The sequence below is a fragment of the Bison bison genome, unplaced genomic scaffold (assembly GCF_000754665.1).
Source record: "Bison bison bison isolate TAMUID 2011002044 unplaced genomic scaffold, Bison_UMD1.0 scf7180017864471, whole genome shotgun sequence".
In the NCBI taxonomy this organism is placed as follows: Eukaryota; Metazoa; Chordata; class Mammalia; order Artiodactyla; family Bovidae; genus Bison; species Bison bison.
Window position 1 is genome coordinate 10,262,744 of NW_011495032.1, and position 9,567 is coordinate 10,272,310.

Sequence of the window (9,567 nt, forward strand, 5' to 3'; positions counted from 1 at the left end):
AGAGATATAGTTAAATCATATTTATAATATATATATATATAGTGTTCTGTAGTTGAATTTTTTAATTTCCAAAAGCTTTAAATATCTCATGATATTTATTTATTTACACATTTAGTGAACTCACTAAAGTCTTTTTCTAAGAGGTACACTGGTCTAGTAGAGTTCACGTTAATTGATCTTGACTATATTTTCCCACTTATATACGAGGTTAATCACATTAGTAAGTTTTCCAATGTTGATCCATCTTTATATTTGGGAGTTAAGTCCTAATTCATTGTCATGATATTGATATTGTTTTTATAAAGCAAAGAATGATTTAATTTGCTAACACATCAATTTCTGAGTTTTTAAAGAGGCCAACTTTTTTTTGTTTTATTTTATTTTTCCAACTGTGCTGGGTCTTCATTGCAGCATGCAGGTTTTCTCTCACTGCAGTGTGTGGGCTTCTCTAGTAGAGGAACAAAGCCTCTAGAACATGTGAGCTCAATAGTTACAGAGTTTTTGGGCTCAGTTGTCCTGTGGCCTGTAGGATATTAGTTCCCCAAATAGGAACTGAACCTGTGTTCCCTGAATTGACAGGTGAATTCTTAACCACTGGACCACTAGTGTTGTTAGGGGCTTCCCAGTTGGCAAAGAGACCACCAGGGAAGTCCCCAGTTTCTAGTTTTGAATCTCCATTCATAGTGAGTTTGATTTGTCATTTTTATTTATATATTATCGTTTGTTTCATACTACACATCACAAGTATTCTGGGGATAATGGGATCAATAATTTAAAACTTAGTGAATTCTATGTTTGTTGAGAAAGGAGTTTAAGAATGTTATTCTACAGGGAAAAGAATAGCCAATCAAAGACTCAGGAAGAAAATATTGATAACAATTTTGTGCTAACAATGCCTTTTCATGAAGTCTCTGTGCCAAAGATTTTATAAAACATTTCACCTATATTACAGTATTTAGTCTCCACAAAGATACTGTAAGGTAAGCATTATTACCTTTTACCTTCAGGTAGGCTTTCTGAGGCTCAGAGAAGTTGCATAAGGTGCCTAAAATGATGAGATTAAGGGAAAATGTATGTACTACAATTTAAGTCAGCTGAATCCACAGTTTTGCTCCTAACCACAACACTAGCAAATTGATTTATTAACACAGGTTACAGAGGGGTGTATTAGAAAGAAAAAAAGGGGTTTGGGAACTAATCTGCCAGAGTTCAAATGCTGAAGATGGTATTTGCTTACAGGTTCAGTTAGCAACTGCAGGTCACTTACCTGCTCTCAACCCAGTTTCTTTTATCTGTAATGTGAACCAGTAATACCTGCCTTAAAGCCTCATGTGCACACAGAGAACAGACTCACATATTCAAAAGTTCCTTTTCACTGCAGGGTAGTGAGAGACTGGGACTGGGGGGTTCACTTATCATTTCAGTAAGAAACACAGGTTGGCAAGTTTTATTTATTTATTTATCTTTGCACTGGACCTTCACTGCTGTGTGTGGGCTTTCTCTAGTTGCAATTCGCAGGCTTCTCATTGCAGTGGCTTCTCTTGTGGCAGAGCATGGGCTCTAGGACACGCAGGCTCAGTAGTTGTGGCACATGGCTTTAGTTGCTTCAAGGCATGTGGAATCTTCCCAAACCGGGGATCGAACCCGAGTCCCCTGCACTGGAGGGTGGATTCTTATCCACTGGACCACCTGGGGATATCTGGCAGATTTTAATACAGGCTCTCCCACAGGGCATCCTGAGCCAGATTTGATCTTAGTCCCAGCCAATTGTGCAGTGGCAGAAGGACATGATGGCCTCGGTAGCTTCTTGGGAGTTTCTGGGGAAGCTGTGAGTCTGGTAATAGGTCAGCTCCCCCAACTCACCCACCCTTATGAACAGATATTGAGAGAATACACATGTCTCTGCTTCAGTATATTATCATTATCCTACTTACAGGGGAATCTGTGTGCCTGAGCCCAAGGCTAGCACAAGTGTAGGTGGAGAGGGAATTGACTTTTTCTTCTTCTCCCAGGTAGAGTCTGAATCAGGAACACCATGCAGGAGATACAGTCAGAAAGTCTGGATACAATGGTCTAGAATCCACCATCCAGCCCATCTCCCAGGGCTGACAGCTTCCCTTCATTCACCAGGCTAACAGTTACCCTTAGCAGAAGTTAAACACAGACTCAAGGAGATAGTAACTTACTAGTTCTCGTTCATGGCTGGACATCTGAATAACCTATGTGCTTAGTTGCTCAATCGTGTCCAATTCTTCACAACCCCATGGACTGTAGCCCACCAGGCTCCTCTGTCCATGGGGACTCTCCAGGCAAGAATACTGGAATGGGTTGCCATGCCCTCCTCCAGGGGATCTTCCTAACCCAGGGATCGAACCCAGGTCTCCTGCATTATAGGCATATTCTTTACCATCTGAGTCACCAGGGAAGCCCAAGAATACTAGAGTAGGTAGTCTATCCCTTATCCAGGGATCGCCCTGACCCAGGAATCAAACCAGGGTCTCCTGCATTGCAGGTAGATTCTTTACCAGCTGAGAAACCAATAGAGCTTCATAAGTAGCAATGCTGAGTCCCACCTTCCAGATATTCTGAATAGTCTGGGATGGGACCCAAGAACAAATATTGATAAATAAATACAAGCTTTCCAGGTGATTCTAAAATGCAACAAGAGTTGAAGGTTGCTACACTGAATGAATTTGTGAATAACATATCTTCCTATTAATATTTATTGAATACCTACTATGTGCCAGGTTCTGTGCTAAAACTCTGGCACATAGCTGATAAAAATAGACACAAACCCTACTCAAAAAGAGTATACATGGATAGCACAAATTATCATATAATGAATAGCTAACATTTGTGGTTAGTGATAGTATTACTTTTATTATTCTGTCATATACATATTTATATATCTATATGTGTATATGCATGTGCTCAGTCGTGTCCAATTATTTTCGACTCCATGGACTGTAGCCCACCAGGTTCCTCTGTCCATAGAATTTTCCAGGCAAGAATACTGTAGTGGGTTGCCATTTCCTATTCCAGGGGATCTTCCTCCCAGGGATCAAGCTAGCGTCTCTTGTGACTTCTGCCTTGGCAGACATATTCTTATCAGGACTGTGCCACCTGCAAAGTCCTATATATTTATATATACAATATAATTGATGTATTGTGTGGATTTTATACACACATATATGTATATTGTAGCATATATAAGGAGATTTAACACATTTGATTGGATATAATACATAGTCATATATATAGAGAGAAAGGTAGATATATGCATGGTTAGTTTTATACATATATAAAACTAGTGTGTACATATATATATGTGTATATTATACACAATCCATATGCAGTAGAATAAATATACAATGCATATACATGTATGCATATCTGGGTATATATAGTACTATGTGTACATATACATACATATGTATAATACATACATAGAATACAAGCATCATAGTATGATTATAATAAAAAAGAAGTTATCATTTATTTTCTAAAATAAAGTTGAGAATGTTGAGAAAATTATAATTTTTAACTTACATTGAAAAATATTACCATAAAGTAATAATTTGCCTCCTAAAAACAGACGTTTGTGCCATCTGGCCTAGAAGTAGAACCCTGTCTAATGAACCCTTTTTTCTTCATGTCTTCCTATAAAACTTTTTTTTTTATTTTAGAAAATAAAAGACATCACATATACCCAAAAGAGCAAACTGTCCCACCTGGTTTGAAATCTAGGATAATGTCAGATGTATCAAAACAAGGACATTTCAAAGAACATCTTGATTTCAATTTGAATTCTCCATTTAGTGTTTTCAACAACAAATTTACAGCCAGGTGCTAAATAATTAATACTAATGGCACCCCACTCCAGTACTCTTGCCTGGAAAATCCCATGGACGGAGGAGCCTGGTAGGCTGCAGTCCATGGGATCGCTAGGAGTCGGACACGACTGAGCGACCTCACTTTGACTTTTCACTTTCATGCATTGGAGGAGGAAATGGCAACCCACTCCAGTGTTCTTGCCTGGAGAATCCCAGGGACAGAGGAGCCTGGTGGGCTGCCATCTATGGGGTCGCACAGAGTCGGACACAACTGAAGCGACTTAGCAGCAGCAGTAGCAGCGGCAGCAATTATTTAGCACAAGAGACACTAGTTCGATCCCTGGGTCAGAAAGATCCCCTGGAGTAGAAAATGGCAACCCACTCTAGTATTCTTGCCTGGAAAATTCCATGGACAGAGAAGCCTGGTTGGCTACAGTCCAGAGTCACAGAGAATCGAACATGACTGAGCTACTAGTATTGTCATTATCAGGTTTGGCCCCTCTGTGTATGGATGGATCCCGTGCCTAGTTCATAATCCTTCTGTGAGCAGCTTTTGTCTACCAGCACACAGCTAAAAATCACAACAATATACTTAGCACTCACCATGAGTCATCACAGTTCTAAATCATTAAAGCATATAAACTTAATTCTCACAATTACTATCCACATAGGTATTATTATTGTTATTATGTTGATTTCATAGATAAAAATGTTATGGTACAGCAAGGGAAAAAAAGAATACTAGAATAAAAACTCTAGATGGATACAAAACTAGTTGATGTCTTACAGGATAATAAAAATTATAGGGTTATACTTCTCTATTGGACAAACATTTATGAGTTAACATGCAACTTCATAATATTTAAGGCTTCCTTGGTGGCTCAGATGGTAAAGCATATGCCTGCAATGTGGGAGACCTGGGTTCAATCCCTGGATCAGGAAGATCCCCTGGAGAAGGAAATCGCAACCCAGTCCAGTACTCTTGTCTGGAAAATTCCATGGATGGAGGAGCCTGGTAGGCTACAGTCCATGGGGCCTCAAAGAGTTGGGCAAGACTGAGCGACTTCACTTTTCATAATATCTAAGTTCTAATAAGTTAGTGAATAGCAAAACCAAATGACAGGTGCATTCTCCTTGAGAATTAAGCAATCCTTGAGCAGACTTGTAAAAAATTGCCCCAGGATAATGTTGAAAGGGCAAATTGTAACTCTTTTTTGATTTCCAAGATTTATATTTTCTTTTAATATACTTCATTCACTCATTCATTGACTCACTTATCCCAAGATTTCATGACTTCCTTCTACACTATCTCATTCAGCCTTCTATGCATTTGTCAAGTAACTTACTAGTTTTCTGCAGCAGATGAATCCACATTGTAAAATCTTGACTTCTATAGAGCTAAGACTCCCTCACTGAAATGAGTGCGCCCAGTGGCAACCTCCTGGGTCCTCACTGCTGAACTCTTTCACAAAGATAAGCCCCTTGCAAGTCCTCAGACACCATTTAAAACTGCCACATCCCCTGGGAATCATATACGCCTTTAGCATGCACTGAACATAGGCAGTGAAGGACCACTTCACCTCCAGTGTGCTCAGAACTCAAGCATGCACGTCTCTGACCTACACCAGGAAGAAAGGAGCCACATCTGGTAAAGCTGGCACATCTGAAGCAGAGATCAACTCAAAAGTTGAAAAGTATAGGAAAGGTGTGCTAACAGGTACCCTCAGACTGTGAATAAAGCAAGTCTGAGTTCTGTTGGTGACAAACTCACCTTTCTGTTAGGAAACACACCCATGGAAGCAGTCTTTGACCTTAGATACTGCTGTGGCTGCTGAGGTCTGGGCAACTCATTGGACCAGGAGGGAGAAGAGATGGTTAAAAACTACTCAAGTAGTCTTCGCGCTGGTATCTCATCTAAGGAAGAAATTGGCCAAATGGGATGTTTGCTCTCTCACTTTCATACACTCCTCACATTTCACCCACACACAAAGAAAGAACAAGCAAAAAAGAGATCTAATTACTTTTAAAAGAAATGACAAAAGGCATTAAACTAGGGGTCAGATCACCATTAATGGAGGCTGCCAGGTCAATCTATATACTTGTGGCTTAGGAGGGATCTGATTTTGTCCAAAGTGATTTGTTCTGTGGCAAGAAATCTTTTGATCTGGGCTTAAAGTTGATTGGGCTGTGAGAAACCCTTACTGTCAGCAGGAAACATGGGAGCTGGTGATACAGCATGAAGCTGCTGGGCTGTGAGTTAGACCCACTTGAGAGAGAGGGGAAATTTTTACATCACACTATGTGATTAGAAGACAAACAGGAACAGATGTCTTTGGCCCCATGAGAGGGGAGGTTTGTATTTTTCTTTCCCATCCTTACCTCCCCCCTACCACCAATAGAATTTTGCAAATAGTCACATTCATCATTTGCTCCTTGAAATTTTAGTTCTTCTTCCTCACTTAGTGTATTTTTGAGATGCTTGCTTGTGTAAGTTGAGATTGTGTTTCTGGCATGACAATTTTGTTGCCATGGAGCATTTGATTTTTTTTTATGTCAAAGCATTTTCAGCTTCCTAGGCTCGTGGAGGGATGGGGATGCTTCAAAATCTTGCCTCCCTTTGGCACAGAATCAATACACATTTCTTCTTTCCCCCTTAGGTAGTGTTTGGGTTGCAAAAAGCTAAGGACCACTGAAGGTCTTTGGGATGTTGATTTTCATTTCGGTGTCTGGTCCCTCCTGAGGAGATGTGAATTGGGAATAATTCAGGAATCAGGGTCCTCACAATTAGCATGATGTCAGCTGTCTGGGGACTTGTTCCACACAGCTAGGTGACAATCCTGGGGACCCAATTTTACTGGCAGCAGTACAATGCCTGCTTGCAAAAGATAGTACTAGTCTACCAACTGGATTGATTCAGCCAGACGTGATGTGAATATGGTCTGATCTGTTCAAAAAGACAGTGTGGTGTACAGCAATGTGTCATTGCATTCTATTTTTTTCTCTTTGAAGGGCTCTCTCCTTCTTTTCAGCACCTTTTCTTTTTTCTTTTGTCCTGACTGTCCCCAGGCATGGCAGACATCAGGTTCTATGCTTGCCTTTGTTGCCTCATATGCACACTCTCTTCTCCAAGTGTGGACTCTGCATATTAACATGGGCATCACCTGGGAGCTTGTTGCAAATAAAGAATCTGAGAGTCTGCTCCAAAACTTCTGGATCCGAACCTGTGCTTTAAAACCTGCTGCAATCACATGTTTGAATTTGAGATGCATTGTGCTGGTCCATACCTGAAAATGTCCCTCTTTCAATTCTTAATCAAGTTTGGCTAAGTCATTATAAAAGGGAATCATGCTAAAAAAAATTAGCTTTTTTTTTAATCATCATGTCAGTACCCTAAGATGGTTGGCATTGTTATTAAAGATTAGGAAAGAGATTCAGAGAGGTCAAGTCACGACCTAAGGATATACAGCTAATTGTCAGTAGGACTTGCATCTGAATCTGTCTACCCCATGTTCACTAATGTCTTTATTCATGTTTATCTGAGCTCTTTATCTAAATAGAAGTGTTGTTGACACAATAGTCAATCCTTTCAGGTAATTTTGGCATTTCAGCTAGGGTTGTCAGTATTTTAACCACACAGACTGGATATTCAGGCATCAAGGAAGAAAGAGAGACATAGACTCCATGGCCCTGAAAAATCATACTGTCTAATACGCCTGTGGGCAAAACTAACCTGACCTACATATTTAAATAATGCCCTAGGCCTCTTCTCTTAGAGGACAGCTATGGATCATTGAGAGTACAGCATAGAAATCTTCTGCTATTTAATAGGAGCCTTGGGACCTTGTCTCAAATGTAGACAAATACAATGTGATGACCCTCTCTCTATTCAGGCAGGATCATTGCAAAATTAAATTATGTTAAAAGGGAAAGGAGGAATCTTATGAATACTTTTGCTCACTAATGATATGATGCTTCTTTGACTCTGCTGCTGCTGCTGTTGCTGCTGAGTCACTTCAGTTGTGTCCGACTCTGTGCGACCCCATAGATGGCAGCCCACCAGGCTCCCCCTTCCCTGGATTCTCCAGGCAAGAACACTGGAGTGGGTTGCCATTTCCTTCTCCAATGCATGAAAGTGAAAAGCGAAAGTGAAGTCGCTCAGTTGTGTCCGACTCTTCACGACCCCACGGACTGTAGCCTACCAGGCTCCTCCATCCGTGGGATTTTCCAGGCAAGAGTACTGCAGTAAGTTGCCATTGCCTTCTCCGTCTATGACTCTAAACATCAGTATTTGCCACAACAAAGGTAATACATAAATCGTGCAATTCACCCTTTATTTTGCTCCTGTGACTGATCACTTCTCTTGAAATGCCAACTTGATATTATTTCTACAAGACAACCTTTAATGTGCTAGTCAGTGAATCACCAATCTGATGTTGCCAAGCTAATAATTTGCAAAGCGACAAGCTCTGCAATTCATCAGCTTACTGCTCTTAACTTAAAACATTGTAACTTAAAGACATAGTAGTGAAATTAAAAGCTGGAAAACTCATGACATATATTTGTCTAGTGATTGGAAGTGTACTACTGTATTGACAATGAATGTCACAGCCAAGTGGAAAGAAGTTGCATTTTAATAGTGTATTGTTTGGTGGATACTCTTGCTTTGTCTAATAAGCAGTTCATTTGCTCAATTCCTGTAGAAAATGGCTTTTTCCTAAGACATTGTAGAAATGGTATTAAAAAGATGAGAGAAAATAAATAAATAAATAAATAAATTTAATAAAGATGAGATAAGGATTACTGAATGCAGTATATGGGCTGAAAATGGTGACACATAACTAACACTAAGGAAGCAGGATAGTTGATATGAATGTTCAATTCATCTTTCTCTAGGGTTCAAGTTTAAATGCCCCTTATACTATGGTTCTCCCTTCTCTAGGGCCCATTCCAAGTGTTTCAAACTACACTTATCTGACTTATAGTATTCATTTGTGCAGTCAGTTGATTACGTCTCAGTTTAATTTTTCTAATCAATATAAATTTTTTACAAAAATCCATATTTTATAAAATAATTTTTATCATTTGTTTTGCTTAGGACTCGCTTCTAATAAATCTCTTCCACAAATATATCCAGAGCAATTAATTATTATACCTGGGATATATTTCTGTGAGTAATTGAGAGTGTAAGTAACAGAAAACTCACGAGTGTGAAAAATTCACTAGATTAAAAAATACTAAATTACTCGAACTAGGCACATGGAAATTGAGAAGTGTCTGTACTTCTATTTCTTGAACATTATGGTAATTACAAGGGTATTCACCCTGAAATCATTTAAGCTAAATATTTGCTAGGTGGGATTTTTCTATATCTGTGTTTTGTTTCACATTTTTAAAAGAATTAAAAATAAAATCTATTACTCTGAGTTCAGTTCAGTCCAGTTCAGTCACTCAGTCCTGTCCAACTCTTTGCGACCCCATGAACTGCAGCACACCAGGCCTCCCTGTCCATCACCAACTCCCGGAGTTTACTCACTTGATGCACTCATGTGCATCAAGTTGGTGATGCCATCCAGACATATCACCCTCTGTCGTCCCCTTCTCCTCCTGCCCCCAATCCCTCCCAGCATCAGAGTCTTTTCCAACGAGTCAACTCTTCGCATGAGGTGGCCAAAGCATTGGAGTTTCAGCTTTAGCATCAGTCCTTCCAATGAACACCCAGGACTGATCTCCTTTA

At 39.7% G+C, this 9,567-nt stretch overlaps 1 protein-coding gene across 1 annotated transcript in view; it reads left to right on the forward strand.

Annotated features, from left to right (window-relative positions):
* The window catches only part of CNTNAP5 (contactin associated protein-like 5), a 1,037,136-nt gene that overhangs the window by 229,545 nt on the left and 798,024 nt on the right, over positions 1–9,567 (forward strand). The gene's annotated exons all lie outside the window — the stretch shown is intronic.